The sequence below is a fragment of the Mus musculus genome, chromosome 8 (assembly GCF_000001635.26).
Source record: "Mus musculus strain C57BL/6J chromosome 8, GRCm38.p6 C57BL/6J".
Classification (NCBI taxonomy): Eukaryota; Metazoa; Chordata; class Mammalia; order Rodentia; family Muridae; genus Mus; species Mus musculus.
The window spans coordinates 117,760,777-117,777,205 of NC_000074.6; the positions used below are offsets into that span (position 1 = coordinate 117,760,777).

Consider the following 16,429-nt stretch of genomic DNA (forward strand, 5'->3'; position numbering starts at 1 on the left):
AAAACAACTTAATCTCTTTGCAGAACTGTATGGGCCTCTAAGGTGACCAGGCACAAGTCAGTGAACAGTAACATCTTGAAAAGAAATCTTTTATTTACCCAAAATAGATTTTTTTCCCCTAATTCCCACAGTAGATTTTCATCCAGTGGCTTATTTATCATGTTTCAAAGTGTAGAGACAACTGAAGGGAGAATGTGAGGTACCGCCTCGGGAAGACCAGCAAGCTGCTCATGGCTATGTGACCTGTTCTTCCTAGGATCCATCTGAGTGAAGTGCTCCAGCTATGGGGAATTTCCTTGGGAGGTTGGCAGATTTGTCTTTAGTTACAGTCGTTGTTCCTTGTTATGTTATCCAGGCTGGTTCCCAACTCCAAAGCTCATGTGATTGATCCTCTTGCCTCAGACCACTGAGTAGTTCCTCAGTCTTCTTTTAATAACAGGCTGTGTCATTGCTGGGCATAACTAACCTCTCTGGCACTATCTTGTGCTCTCCTCCCTGGTAGCCTGAGGCAAACGGCTTTCCATACAGAGAAGGCTCTAAGTCAAGACATTCTAGGTTTTGGCCTGGGTATGTTTTTGTTTGTTTGTTTTGCTAATATTTAAATGCTTGGCCAAAAAAATTTCATCAATGAACTTAGGATGTAATAATCTTTTTTAAAAAACATATCTGTATCTCATGCCATGGTGATCACTCTTTTTTTTTAAGGTTCATTTATTTATTTTATGTATATGAGCACACTGTAGCTGTCTTCAGACACACAAGAAGAGGGCATTGGATCCCGTTACAGATGGTTGTGAGCCACCATGTGGTTGCTGGGAATTGAACTCAGGACCTTAGGAAGCGCAGTCCGTGCTCTTAATCACTGAGTCATCTCTCCAGCCCAATGTAATAATCTTAAATCTTGAATACCTGTAGTGAAGAGACAAATGGGCCTGCCAAGAAAAAGGGAAAAAAACGAGGTCAATAAAGGCCACTGCACTGTTATGCTGGATGAACATGCATACACACACACACACACACACACACACACACACGAAAGGCTGCCAATCATCATCCTTAACCTCCCTGTTTGAAGGTCATGACCTAAGTGTGAGATGGATGGATCCTCTCTTCACATCTATTGTTAGTTTGTGTCTTTTTAGTGGGAATTGAGACAAGTGATGCTGACATATATCAATGACCAATGATTGTTGATTCCTGTTATTTTGTTGTTGTTGTTGTTGTTGTTGGGGTGCTGTTGTGGTGGTGGTAGTGACGGAAGTGGTGGTGTGTGGGTGTGTTTCCTAATTTTTCATGGATGTAGTTAAACTCCTTGGGCTGGACTTTTCCTTGTAAGTCCTTTTGCAGGGCTGGATTTGTGGATGGATATTATTTAAATTTGACTTTATCACAGAATATCTTATTTTCTCCGTGTATGGTGATTGAAAGTTTTGCTGGGTATAATAGTCTGGGCTGGCATCTGTGGTCTCTTAAGAGTCTGCAACACATATGTCCATGACTCTCAGGCGTAATTCTAATAGGTCTGCCTTTATACGCTGTGACTCTCAATAGACTTTCTTTGATCTGTATTTTAGTGTTTTGATTATTATGTGGTGAGGGGCCTTTCATTTTTGGTTTATTTGGTGTTCTGCGTGCATTGTGTACCTTTATAGGCATCTCCTTCTTTAGGTTAAGACATTTTTCTACTATGCTTTTTTTTTTTTTTTAATATTTTCTGGACCTCCGAGCTGGGAATCTTCTTATTCTATTCCTATATTCTTAGGTTTGGTCTTTTCATAGAGTCCCAGATTTCCTGGATTTTTTCATGTCAGGAATTTTTTAGATTTAGCATTTTCTTTGATGCACTCTTATTGTCAACAACCTAGATTCTCTCTTCCACTTCTTGTATCCTGTTGATGAAGCCTGCTTCTGTAGTTTCTGTTTAAATTCCTAATTTTTTTTTTTATTTCTAGAATTTCTTCAGTTTGTGATCTCCGTATTACTTCAATTTCATTTGCAGGTCTTGAACAGTTTTATTAATTTCTTCCAACTGTGTTTTCCTGGCTTTCTTTAAGGGAAGCTACTCATTTCCTCTCTGAAGACCTCTGTCCTCTTCACATAGTTGGTTCTAAGGTCTTTGTCTAGTGCTTCAGCTGTGTTGGGATATTCGGGTCTGTTGTGGTAGAATAGCTTAGCTCTAGAGGAGACGTTGTCCTGGATGTTGTTGATACTGTTCTTTATCTGGTTCCCAGGCATCTGGGTTTGGGGTGATTTCAGATCCTGGCGCCTATGTCTGGGTTTGTCTTAGTTGAGTGTGTGTTTTGTTTTGTCCCTCGGTTTCTGAGTGTGACAGCTCTGTGTTGCCTTTTTTATTGTCCTGCTCCGCGGGTGTGTTCATAGGGAATGCTTGCTGGTGATGGAGGCTGGGATGCAGAGGCCAGTGAGGAGGGAGGCCAGGAAAGGATTGCTCTGAGGGATCCACAGGAGACTTGGGCAGGGTTGGGGGATGGTGTGCCGGGGAGCCGGGGGTGGGTTGGGGGGGGGGGAGAAGGCCACAACTGCTGTTCTGTGGCAGTGCTAGAGAGGAGCCTGAGGGACTGGGTCTGGGGGGAACAGAAAAAGCACCCAGCGATTTTGAAAGTCCATTTCTAACACCCAGACTTTCATCTTCATAAGCTCTCAGGGTAAAGAGATCCAAGAAAGAGGCATATAGTGGATGCTCACAGTCAGCTATTGGATGGATCACAGGGCCCCCAATGGAGGAGCTAGAGAAAGTACCCAAGGAGCTAAAGGAATCTGCAATCCTATAGGTGGAACAACAATATGAACTAACCAGTACCCCCCGGAGCTCGTGTCTCTAGCTGCATATGAATCAGAAGATGGCCTAGTCGGCCATCAGTGGAAAGAGAGGCCCATTGGTTGCGCAAACTTTATATGCCTCAGTACAGGGGAATGCCAGGGCCAAGAAGTGGGAGTGGGTGGGGGAGCGTGTGGGGGACTTTTGGGATAGCATTGGAAATGTAAATGAAATAAATATCCAATTAAAAAAAAAAAAAGAAAGAGGCATATCCTGAATGATATAGTCCTGTGCATGACAGTGAGGGTAGGTGAATTTCCCTGTGTATGTCATCCTAGTCGTCTCTCCCCTCCTCTCTACTTCCTTTCTCTCCCCTCCCTTCCTCTTTCTTTTCCTCCTCTCTCTTCTCACCTCCTCTTTTTACTCTTCCCCTGCCCCCCCCCGCCCCCCACCTATGACCTCCCATGTTGGGATACAGTGTGATGAGGCCATAGGCAGACGCTAGATTCTTTTCTCCATCTACTTGTTTTATTGGGAGAATCTCTCCACAATCAGCTCTCAGGTTGCCTCCCCTGCAAGAGAAGACTGAGGCATGTATTACAAGATGTGCAGGCTGGAGAACTGGAAGGGAGTGGAGCCTTTGAGGGGAGGCTCTTAGGGGGATGTAGACACAGAACTGAGAGGCACCCCTGCAGGCTTTCCTCACTGAGGGCAGAGCACCTCACTCTGACACTCCCTGAGCTTTGTTGTTGTTGGTAAGGGTTTTGAATCCCAGTTGGCATTGCTCCAAGCAGGACTGGTGGCAAATAAGCAGGGCAGCATGGCGTAGATACTGTGGCGTTAACACAGCGTTGTGAACCAGTGTGCCACCTGCAAATGTCTATGCTGAAATCAAACCTTCAAGGAGAAGGGGAAGAGTGAAGGCCTTCTGCAGGTGAGGAAGTATACGTGGGCGCATGCACCCACCATTCTCTGCCCGCAAAGGTGAAGAAACAGACAGACGCCCACACAACACGAAGCAGGGTCTGGCAACTGGACTTTGGACTTCCCCACCTCCAGAACGGGAAGAAATAAAGTATTGTTTAAGCCAGCCCACCTGTGATTTGTCATAGCAGTTGAAAATGACTAAGCCTTATAGATTTGGGTTCTAACCGGGGACCTGTGGATCAAAAAGGGGTGAGGTGTGTGGCCTTAAGCAAGTTCTTCAGGTACTTAAAAAACAAACCAACCTACAAACACAGGAACGGCAAGTGATAATCTCCCAAGGATTAAGAGTGAAGGTGTTAACCAGCACTCCCAGGCAATACTCAGTGAACGTGGGAGGGAAGCCAGCTCTTTCCTCCTGTCCTGTATCTGACTAAGAACGAGTCACCCAGGGCAGTTCTTTCTAGGCTGAGGTAGCACATGTCCCTGGATCTCCAGGACTTCTGGATCCCCTTGACCCCAAATAGCAGCTGTGGTTGTGATTGGCCTAGACTCCTCTGTTGCTACCAATTAGCCACGACTGGCTATTACTTCTCATCTGCTGCTCATTGGCTAATACTTCCCCCCACAGTGCACTGAGGACTTTGTCATAAATACACGGTGAAACCCATACCCATGATCCCTGACAAAAGTCCCCATCACCTTGTTTTGTTTTTGTTTTTTTCCTATATGGACAATCAAGAAAGTTGACAAGTCTCCTCCTGTCTAAACCTCTTCTGTCTTTTGTTTGGAGACTGAACTCACAGGGGTCCTCCCTCCTTAGCCTCCTGAGGTTTTTGCTTTAAAGGCAACAACGACTTCTGACTTAGGTACTGAAATTACAGTGCCAACGAAGTGCAGTGATTCCCCCAAAAAAACAGACAGGAGCTGATCTGATGCAACTTATAGCAGGGTCTTTATTCTGTTCCTGCTAGCTCGCTCCCTTCCCAATGCAACCCCATCATGCAGGATGGTTTTGGTGGTGGGGGAAGCCCCGAATATAGTAAGCAGCCAGCAGGGGTAAGTGTGCAAGCGTCTAATTGGAAAGCTCCTGTGGCCTTTAACATGATTGGCTGGTGCTGGGAATCCTAGCATAAACCTAACTTTTGTTTCCCTCTGCATTGGTGTTCGTTAGGTAGGGGGTGGGCTTATAACCTGGGGTGCAGGTTTGTTGGGGGAATAACCTGGAGACGCTGGTCTTGTTGAGGGTGTAACCTGGAAACGCTAAACTAATGTCTTAGAGACTGGAGCTAGGCTCAGGTTTTATTGGGGGCAACTTGGAAACTAATGCTCCATACCAGCCCGCTCGTTTACCTGAGTTCAAACTTAGGTCAGGTTCTCTAAAATGGAGTCTAAACTTAAAAGATTTAGCCTCTCAGAGATCTCCCACTTGGTCTCTCCTTCCTGCCCCCCTCTGTTTATTTTGTAGTTCTAAGGATTAAGCTAGCATGTGCTAGACAAGCATCCTGCCACTGAGCAGCACCCTCATCCCTGGCTAGACAAGCATCCTGCCGCTGAGCAGCACCCTCATCCCCATGCTAGGAATTCTGCCAAGCTATTCCATTGCATTTAGCAAATCTATCCTTACAGTGGCCACACGGAGTGGTTGTCCTTATCAGCTCCCCATTTAGATAAGGCTTAGAGTATATAATCACAAAAGAACATGCACGACATGCACTCACTGATAAGTGGATATTAGCCCAGAAGCTCAGAATACCCAAGATACGATTTGCAAAGCACATGAAACTCAAGAAGAGGGAAGACCAAAGTGTGGACACGTTGATCCTTCTTAGAAGGGGGAACAAGATACCCATGGAAGGAGTTACAGAGACAAAGTTCAGAGCAGAGGCTGAAGGCATGACCATCCAGAGACTGCCCCACCTGGGGATCCATCCCATAAACAACCACGAAAACCTAGACACTATGGCAGATGCCAACAAGAGCTTGCTGACATGAGACTGATATAGCTGTCTCCTAAGAGGTGCTGCCAGTGCCTGACTAATATAGAAGTGGATGCTCACAGCCATCCATTAGACGGAGCACAGGGTTCCCAATGAAGGAGCTAGAAAAAGTACCCAAGGAGCTGAAGGGGTTTGCAGCCCCCTAGGAGGAACAACAATATGAACTAACCAGTACCCGCAGAACTCCCTGGGACTAATCCACCAATCAAAGAAAACACATGGAGGGACCCATGGCTCTAGCTGCATGTGTAGCAGAGGAAGGCCTAGTCGGTCATCAATGGGAGGAGAGACCCTTGGTCCTGTGAAGGTTCTATGCCCCAGTATAGGGGAATGCCAGGGCCAGGAAGCAGGAGTGGGTGGGTTGGGAAGCAGGGGGAGGGGGGAGAGGATAGGGGATTTTCAGAGGGGAAACTAAGAAAGGGGATAACATTTGAAATGTAAATAAAGAAAATATCTAATAAAAATTTTAACAAAGAGAAAATAAAAAGACTTAGGGTATAGAAGGATAATTTACCCAAAATCATATGTGCACTGTGTAGTACAGTTGAGCTGCTGAGATAGTTAGTCTGTGTCAGGATGTACTTACAGTGTGCTGCTTCCCTTCTCTGTGGAGCCAGCCTCCCGGGGTTGGCATAGTTCTGATATGGATCAGTTATGAGGTCCAGAAGATGTTACCTATTCTCTCTCTCTCTCTCTCTCTCTCTCTCTCTCTGTGTGTGTGTGTGTGCGTGTGTGTGTGTGTGTGTACTCGGCACTTATCTGTGAAGTGTGTGTGTCTGTGCATGCACACATGTTATTAGACGCGTTCTCACGACCGGCCAGGAAGAACACCACAGACCAGAATCTTCTGCGGCAAAGCTTTATTTCTTACATCTTCAGGAGCCAGGGTGCAAGAAGCAAGAGAGCAAGAAGCAAGAGAGCGAGAAGCAAGAGAGCAAGAAGCAAGAGAGAGAGAAGCAAGAGAGCGAGAAAACGAAACCCCGTCCCTTTTTAAGGAGAATTCTCCTTCGCCTCGGACGTGTCACTCCTTGATTGGCTGCAGCCCATCGGCCGAGTTGACGTCACGGGGAAGGCAGAGCACAAGTAGTCATAAGATACCCTTGGCACATGCGCAGATTATTTGTTTACCACTTAGAACACAGCTGTCAGCGCCATCTTGTAACGGCGAATGTGGGCGCGGCTCCCAACACACACACATGTGAGATCATTAATGGCGCTTCTCTCCTGGCACAATTATAAAGTCAAATAGCTTAAGGCTGTCTAAGTGCTTAGAACTTACCTGGATGGTAGAATCTATCATCAAGTAGTAGCATACATCGAGCCCCTGACACATAGACGCAAAGTAACCTCTGGTGATTATCATTCCATATAGCTAATTACGGGAGGGATATGAAAAGTTGCTGAGGTGTGGAGAAGGTTCCAGACTTCTTTGGGCTGTTTTAGGGGGTGGTACCTTACTTCCTTATAAGATGTTGGTGGGGTTCCACAACGTCACCAAGCTTTCTCTGACTCTGAAAGGCAACATGCTCGCTTGTTCTTTCTCACTAGTGGGCAAGCAGGTGATTCCAGTAGACCACTGATAACACACAGGCATCCATCCCTACCTATCAGGATGGCTACCTAGCAGATGGGGAGACTGGGATGAGCTGCAGCTTGCAAGCCTGCGTAGGCCCCACTCTCAGACCTTTTTTTCCTCCGGACTGAAGGCCTGAGAGGGTAGAGCTATAGCTTCTACGCCCCTCGCTTCAACAGTGTCAGGGACTGACTGACTTTCCGAAAATGCTAAAATCTTGTACAAACGCACAGTACACGCACATCGATGCATTATTGAACTCAGAGATGAAAGAGCCAGAATGATGAGGTGGGCTCAGAGAGGACAGGAGCAATCGGCATGCAAGACATAATGCTCTCCGATAAAAAAAAAAAAAAAAAAAAAAAAAACTGCTTAGAGGGGCTGGAGAGATGGCTCAGCGGTTAAGAGCACTGCCTGCTCTTCCAGAGGTTCTGAGTTCAAATCCCAGCCACCACACGGTGGCTCACAACCATCTCTAATGGGATCCAATGCCCTCTTCTGGTGTGTCTGAAGACAGACTACAGTGTACTTGTCATATATACAAAATAAATAAATTTTTTAAAAATAAGAATGCTAAAATTGGGTGCTAAGCTAAAGGCTACAGAATTAGTCATGGTCACAGGGAACATCACTGGTGGTCTTTGATGCTGTCTTCTCTGTTTCTACTAGAAATCCCTTGTACCCACTGGGTTAAAAAACAACTGTGCTCTCTGTTTTCTCCAAATCAATGGCTCCCTTGACAGAAACTAGGCCATTCGTAAGTTGTAATGGGCAAAAAACCATGGTTCTTTCATGGGTTTTTTTAGACATTGTCAGAGCATACTGAAATATCTTTCTCATATATATATATATATGTATACACACACACACAAACATATATGTGTGTCTGTGTGTGTGTGTGTGTGTGTATCTCCAAGTTCTGGATGATTGTTTTTGTAATGACAATTAAGGTTGGGGCTACTGAGCAAATTCTTCCACCAAGCGGAGCTAGGACCTAAGTCCTCTCTCGCCCTCTAACTCTAAGCTTCTTCTGATTGACAGGAACCTGGGAAGGAGACGGCACTAATCTGCCCTCTGGCCCTTGGCAACAGCAGGGAGATAGGTCGGAGCACCAGGTAGCTTCTCCCATGACTGACTCATGACACAGTTTCTCTGACTCACTCAAGGAGCCCTCCAGCTGAGCCATGGGGAAACTGAAGAATCTCACGAGAGAGAGAGAGAGAGAGAGAGAGAGAGAGAGAGAGAGAGAGAGAGAGAGAGAGAGAGAAAGGAAGCCAAAAGAAGTGACCACAGACCCATCATGGGTGGGCGCGCTTGCCTTCCAAGTCCAGGTTTCAGAGGACCCGGCTCAGAGCTCTCTACCTCACATGATGGGCTGTTAGGCACAGCAGGTATAGACAGTTCCCTGTTAAGTGTGCAAGGTGGTGGGAAGAGGATGAAGATGGCTTCTTAGCCAAGCCAGCTGTCAATGAACTACAGAGACTAAACAGTCTGTCACACTGTCAAGAGATAAGGTATAGCCTAGAGAAATGGGAAAATTTAGAAGCCAGGAGAAGAACTAGCTCTTCCCTCATCCTAAGCCATGCACAGACACACTGTGCGCTAGGTTTCATTACAGTGTGCTGGCAGCTGTCAGGAAATCTCCTTCCCAGAAGGCCTCTGGGCACTACACATATAACACATTTCCAATAGAGGCGAGGCCATCTGCAGGAAGGGAGGAACGGCTGTGGGGCGCCAATGCCCTTCGTGGAAATGCTCTTCTTCACAGTTACCCAGTGTTCAAATTGTCAAGATTTCTTGTTTGGAAATTACACTCGACATTCATATTTCCTTAGGAAATTGGGAGGAAGATGGCTCATTAGCGTTCTGAATAATCTAAGAGAACAGTAATTCTGTCCCATCACAGGCCTTTCTTTCTTGTCCTTGGTGAGATGATGAAAAGGGACATGCCGTTCCCCTTTCGGGACAGCTGTGAATGGAGAGCTGAAGAAGACTGTGAGGAGACAGAGAGAGGGTCAGGGCGAGGCTGTGAATGCACAGCATTGTACTGTGCGTGCAGGGAAAGGGCGGTGGTGTCTCGACCCTTCTCTTCATGGCCAGCGCTTGCTTTCCGTCGCTGGGGATCTAATATCTGAGATGAGACACTCTCACATAGTCAGACCACGGATTGACAGCACCGAGTGAGAAGCCGCAGGAGTGGGGAGGGGAACCAAAACAAAAGAGACAGGCTGACACTCCCAGAACCCAGGACACAGAAAGATACAGTTGGCCCTCTGCACCTGTGGATCCAGCCATCTGTGGCTGAAAATACCCAGGAAAAAGTTTCATCTGTATTAACTATGTAGGCCATTTCCTTTCTGCCATTGCCTAATGGGACAGCATAACTTCTCTAGCCCTAGCAACCCTATGGCAGGAGGTATTCTAGCTCACTTAGACACAATGAGGACTGCGTTGGAGAGTGTGCACACATAGAGTGCAAAATAAATAAATAAATGAATGAATAAGGTGCTTGTTATCTATGGGAGATCGGCACCGACACTCCACAGGGGAAGGGAGACAACTGTAGGTTCTTAAGAATTAATAACCACATGCTGGAGAGATGGCTCAGTGGTTAAGAGCACCGCCTGCTCTTCCAGAAGTCCTGAGTTCAATTCCCAGCAACTACATGGTGGCTCACAACCATCTGTCATGGGATCTGATGCCCTCTTCTGGTGTGTCTGAAGACAGCAATGGTATACTGATATACATTAAAATAAATAAATCTTAAAAAGAGAGAATTAATAATCACATAGCCAGTGAAAATTGGAGGATGTCAAGAGGAGAAACAGAGATTTTTTTAAAAAAAAGATACACCCTATAAACATCAATTATAGAAAGCTGCTACATGGTTTGGGTCTTGTTATCCCCCCCCCCCCCCTTAGGCTCATATGTGCCAGCTTGGTGCTATTGAAGGGTAGGGAAACTCTGTGACGTGTGCTCTAATAAATGAAGCATACATATCATCCCTCCAGGGTTCAGGGAAGACCTGGGAAAAGGATAGGGAGAGAGTGTAAGAGTCAGAAGTCAGGAAGGAGCTGAGAGAGACAATGTCTCCGGGATAGGACCTCTACATTTGTGGACTCTCAGGAGCCAAGGTTGACTGCTCAAGACCGGCACAAAATCAAGCCAGGCAACATTGTAGCACAGCAGTGGGAGGGGTTCATGAACTCTCACCCCTCGCTGAAGAGTTCTTGACAGTTCATGGCTACAGAGCTAGGCAGGGCCTGTTTTCTTTAAGGGTGTGGCCATGCTTCTGTGGGCCGGTCGCCTACCACTTCTGCAGATGCGGGCAGCACAAACTGCACTGGGTAGCTTAGAAAAATAACAGGACATAAAGTCAGAAGGGAGACAGTTCTGGGAGGAGTTAGTAGGGGGAGTGGTGTGTGAATAGGACTGAAATATATTGCATGTATTGTATGACCTTCTCAGTGAGCTGAAAAATATTATATTATAAAAATAAGTTTGCCCTAGTGGTATGGTAAGTCTCAGGCCAACAAGATATGCCTTTAAGGTGTGTGTGTGTGTGTCCTGTAGGAGGCACATTCCCACCCCTCTCTCTTTCTTCCCAGTCACTGCTGGTTTTTCCCTGATAGACACCCCACCATGTGTTGCTTATCTCGGGCCCAAAGTAATAAGGCCAACTGCTTATTGATAAGAAGCGCACTAACTGTGAACCCAAGTTTGTCTCAGGTATTTGTTATAGTCCTGGAGAAGATGACTAACGTAGTTGGAGCTGGTATTCCAGAGCCAGGCAGTCAGCCCTGAGGCTGGAGACATTGTTTCATAATTTCTTTATTGGGCTCGTGTATTTTATATCTCACACAACCTGATAAGAATGTAAATGTGTTTTGTTCCGAAGCTCCTGGCTGCTCCTTCATTTCTGTCTGACCAAGGAACACACACCAAAGTCAGGATCTAGCCCGTTTGTCCCCGAAACAGGAAGGAACCAAGTTTTGATTCCCCACAGCACCGTCAGCTCCTTCAACCACACAGTGATCGTCTTGAGACAGAGTCTTGCTATGTAGCCCAGGCTGGCCTCGAACCTTGCTATCTTCCTACCTCAGCATCTGGACTGCTGGAATTTCAGTGTGAACCATCACACTCAGAGCAACAAGTTTCTGTCTGTCTCTTCCTCTCTTTTGCTCTGCCTAAGAGTAGCTTTATTTTAAATTGTGTAGGTATGCAGAAGTATGTGAGTGTAGATACCCACAGTGGCCACAAGAGGGCATGAGATTCCCTTGGATCTTGAGCGCAAGCTGTGGTGAGCAGCCAGGCACCAAATGGGTGGGTCTTCTGCAAAACCAATACCTGCTCTTAACTGCTGAGCTATTGCTGCATTTCCCAACAAGTTTTTCTTGATAATTTACCTTGGGTGAACTGAGAACAGGAACTTTATGAGCCCAGTAACCAGTGGTTCCTCATGTTAGCTGTTTCAAACCAGCAAGAAGATGGCAAAGAGGACCAGACCTCTAGTATATAGTCCACCCACCAACCCGGCCACCACTGGTGCTTCAGAAATGAACAGGAAACCCTTGCACCGGCCAGGACCTGTAAGAGAGCTAACAGGTCTCCACAAATGACTGTGACCTTTCAGGATGCCAGGGAGGCTCTGACTCAGACATCCTCTATGCCTAGACATACTATAGAAGTGGCTACAGCCAGAATCTGAGGAAGTGAGGCTCCATTCAGCCCCACTAGGATGTGTGAGTCTGCAGGTGCTAGACCACAAGGAGGAGCCAGTGTTCTTGGCTGGGGCGAGGCACAGCAAGGTCAGGATCACAAGCATTGGCTTTGAAATACCAGAGTGTAGACTTCTTGCAGACCTGCCATGAGAAAGTGAGGGTGGGTGTGGCCAAAGCTGAGGGAGGGCTGGGACTTATGGGATGGAGGCTGGGTTCACAGTAGTTCACCGAGCATCATGTGATGGGCATCCTAGAATGCCAGGTCATTCCTTTCTTTGCTACGAAGAGACACTTGTAGAGATCTAGGTCTCTGAGATTCTGTCTGTCTCAGGGATTCCAAATCCAGTCAAATCCGGAGTTCTTCCCTGTCCTCCCCACGTTCCAATGCAGCCTCAGGCCTCTGCAGTTCCTATTAGAAATTAGTAAAAGGGGGCCCACTTAGGGTACAGTTCTGAGGATGCCTGCCTTGGTGAGGAGTTTAGACTGGATTTCAGGCTCTTCTCTGACTTAGCAAAGAGAGACTGAGTGTGGGGGAGGAGCTGGGTTATAAAGCAGGAAAATGGGGACTTGGTTGCCTAACATTGAACCTGTGGGTGTATGCGTGTGTGTGTGTGTGTGTGTGTGTGTGTGTGTGTACATGTGCGTGCGTGTGTGCGTGCATGTACACCAGAAGAGTGCACCAGAAGAGTGTGTTGGATCCCCTGGAGCTAGGGTTTCAGGCAGTTGTGAGTCACCCGATGATGGTATTGGGAATTGAACTCTGGTCTTCAGCAATAACAGCAAGCACTCAACTGAAGAGCCCTCTCTTAGGCCCTTTAGTATTGTGTCCTTTAAAGATGAAGGCTGAATAGTGCAGCATGCTAAAGGGCTCAGGTGAGCTGACTGTAACATGCTGGTCACAATAATAGACCCATGAAGAATAGCCCTACCCGTCAGGGCAGTGCAGATCTCCAGGAATTTTCATTTCCTGAAACCACTATGCCTAAAGTAAACGAGGCCGCTGATCCAAACATCATTGGAGGGCACAGGGCAACCTGGATGATCAGACCTTGATGGTGGTGTGCTAGGATTTCCACGTGTCTGCGGAGCACCACAGGCTGGATGGATGCAAGAGCAGAAATATATCTGCTTCAGTTTGGAGGCTGGAAGACCAAGGCGAAGGAATCAAGGGGGGGTGAGGTGTTTTCCTCCATGATCTTACTTGTTCAGTTAAAAAATATTAAATATGCTCTGTGTGTGTGTGTGTGTGTATGTGTGCGCGCGCGTGCGTGTGCGTGCAAGGGCATGTGTGGGCCGTGGAACATGTATAGAGGTCAGAGGATAGCTTTCAGGTTCTCTCTTTCCATGGGACCACACTCGGGTGGTCAGGTACCTTTATCCACTGAGCCATCCCGCTGGCCCTCCTGTTTGCTTTTTCCAGTTCTGGCGGCTGGATCCCCGGCCTTACATGGCTAGGCAAATGTGCCACCTCCTTAGCCCATCTTACCAATGAAGGGTACAAACTTTTAGGTGGCTATTTTCTACCTCTGTCTCATCTGGCCCTCCCTCTGTGTTCAGATGTCCTCATTTCAAGTAACGACACCATTCATGCGGGGGTTGTACACACACTATTAACCTTAGTGATCTCTCCAGAGACATTGCCGTAAGAAGAAGTCACATTCCGAGGAGCTGCTGACTGGGTTTCCGGTATACGGGGGCACCAATGAGAAACTATCCGAAGTGTCTCCCAGAGCTAAAAAGGACCACGTTTTAAGCATTAATTCTACTTTTAGGTGTATGCTCAAGAAAAATGCACACATATGGGTGCCTAAGATATTCTACGATAGTCACAGTGACAGGAGCGTGATTCCACTCTAACAATTCAAATGCCCCATGTACAGAGCAAGGAATACTCTACAACAAGGCAAAGGAATCAACGGCAGGATTGCAACGCAGAACACACAGGAATTACACAGAGGCAACCTTGAATGAAAGGAGTCAGGTCCCCAAAGATGAAATGTTATACAGGGTGATGTGGGGTTTGGGCAGGTAGCAGCTAGATGAAGACTAAAACAAGGAAAAGTGGGGAAAGAGAGGAGAGCCACTTACATGAAGCCTCAGACAACTTAGCTTGGTGCATCATGGGGCTGAAACTGCAGAGTGGACCATGGAATGTGAGGAGGAAGAGAGGAGAGGCTTGCATGAAACAGGTGAAAGGCTTGAAAATCATGTCAGGAGGTCAGAGTTCTTCTTGAGGTTCGAACCCCAGGCTTTGCATGTGACATGCATGTCCTCTCTACTGAGCACCCATGCGCTCTCTACTGAGCTGTGTCCTCAAGGCCAGTCAGGAGAGGACAGATTCAAGAGACCTCAGAAGAAGGAAACAGGACATCCAACCTCAGCCTCAGCTGTTAGGGTAGAATCATCTCTCAACTATTCACGAGGGTCCCAGGACCTCCATAGATAACAAACTCTGTTAGCTAACATCTGCAAAATGCCGTGTAACAAACAGGCCCACAGTTCAACAGCTTAAACTGTTGTGGGAAGTGTTTTGGCTGGGAGGGGATACTGAGTCACCAAACCATTTCAGATGGAGAGGAGAAAGCTGCTGGACACATCCAGGGTCACCCCCTAATGGCAATCAGCCTGGGTCTCAGGCTCAGTAGGTGGGAAGGTGGAAGCGAGCAGGAAGAACAAGTGCAGGGGTGTGTATGCGGCAGTAGGTGGCTGGGCAAAGTTAGAATTTCGTTACCTCCACCTCCCCAGAGCCTCCAGCTCTGGAGATCCTGCAAATGGAGCAGAGAACAGGCTGACGACCAGGGGATTTCCGTTTCCTAACACATGGAAGTTTGGAGGATTTCCACCACGTTCTCTCCTCTTTGTCTTGATCCTGTAGCAGGAACTGGGGTGGGGGCACGGGGTTGGGGGAGGCACATCTATGTAGACGCTGGGGGCTGCTTGGCCTCAAAAGCGACTCCTACAGGTGGACCTAATTGAGGATTGCCTGAGAGACCAAGGATTGCTGGTGCAAACAATGCCAGCCAATCAGGAACTGCTCTTTCGAAGAGCTGCTTTCTTGGGGCCAATGGGGGCGTGGGTGGAGGGTATTGCAGGAGCTTGCAGCCGTGCTCAGAAGAGCTTGCTGGGGCATTTTTCACCTGCTCCCAGAGTCTGTGTCTTTGACTCTGCGCCACCTCACCTTTAATCCCGAAGGACAGGTAGGATCGGGAGGCGAATAGTCCAAAGGCACAGGCAACATGATCCCTTATGACTCTGCTGAAGGGATCCCCCACCCCTTGGCCCCATACTGGCGGAGGACCTGGATTCTAATTGCTCCTACCCTGCTTTGTGCTTAAGAGATCTATACAACAAAAAATGTCTCTTACCTGTAAGCCTCACTTGCCCAAGGACAGATAACTTCCTGGGATGCTGGAGGTGTTGTTCAAGTAAGGTAACAAGCCCCGGGTGTTTCCATTTCTGTAAACAAGTTTGGTTGCCCCGACAGCACAAGATGCGCTTGCTCACAAGTAGCCAGAGTTACATAGGGAGGAAGTACGTCAAGATATACGCTTGCCCCTGGTCGAACAAAGGGTGGAAGTACGTAGCTTTGTGGGTTTGCGGTTCAGAGCTTCCGACTAACATAATGTGTACCATACTCTGTGAATCTGAGGGGTGGACTCGGCTAGGGTCCATTGTCCTGGTCAGTATTTAATAAAGCTTGTTTCGGATTTGTCTCAAAAGATGTGATAGTGGTCTTTTTCGCACTCTGTGGCATTAACAGTAAGCGAGAAAGTTTATATAGCAAACAGCAGAGTCAGGAGAATCATACCCAAAGGTCCCATTAGGGGCCCAATACAGGGGCTCCAAGAGGTCCACTTATCACCCCAGTAAGAGCCTTTGGTCTTGTCTTTGGCCTTAATCCATTCTAACAATTGTCTAGCATTTTCTCTACTGTCCCTATTTGATTTACCTAGAAACAATATGCTCCTAGGAAGACACCTATAACACCCCCTTCCCGGCTGTCTTAGGTCTAGGCGTCTATGGTTTTATAAGACCATGGCTGCCAGGGCTTCTGGTTCTGTGAGGTGACTATACTCTGCTGAACGAGGCCGAGATACCCCTTATGACAGCCGGAGCATGGTTTTTGAGGGCAGGTACAGCTTAGTACTTCTGCTTCCACCTATAGAATCGGTCAGTCCTGGCTCCTTTCTTTCTTTTTCTTTTCTTCCTTCCTTCCTTCCTTCCTTCCTTCCTTCCTTCCTTCCTTCCTTTCTTTTTCCTTCCTTCCTTTCTTTCTTCCTTCCTTCCTTTCTTTCTTCCTTCCTTCCTTTCTTTCTTTCTTTCTTTCTTTCTTTCTTTCTTTCTTTCTTTCTTTCTTTCTTTCTTTCTTTCTTTCTTTCTTTCTTTTTTGTGAAGGAACAGGGGCTACTCAGAGGAAGCCCTGCCTGTAGCAAGA

At 47.1% G+C, this 16,429-nt stretch overlaps 1 long non-coding RNA gene across 1 annotated transcript; it reads right to left on the minus strand.

Moving 5' to 3' along the window:
• Positions 1–841: 841 nt before the first annotated feature.
• Gm39261 lies at positions 842–15,683 on the minus strand. Its single transcript, XR_879241.2, has 4 exons — positions 15,360–15,683; positions 14,726–14,875; positions 13,610–13,726; positions 842–932 (listed from the first exon to the last, which is right to left on the minus strand). It is a non-coding gene; the product is annotated as a predicted gene, 39261 (long non-coding RNA).
• Between the last annotated feature and the right edge of the window lie 746 nt (positions 15,684–16,429).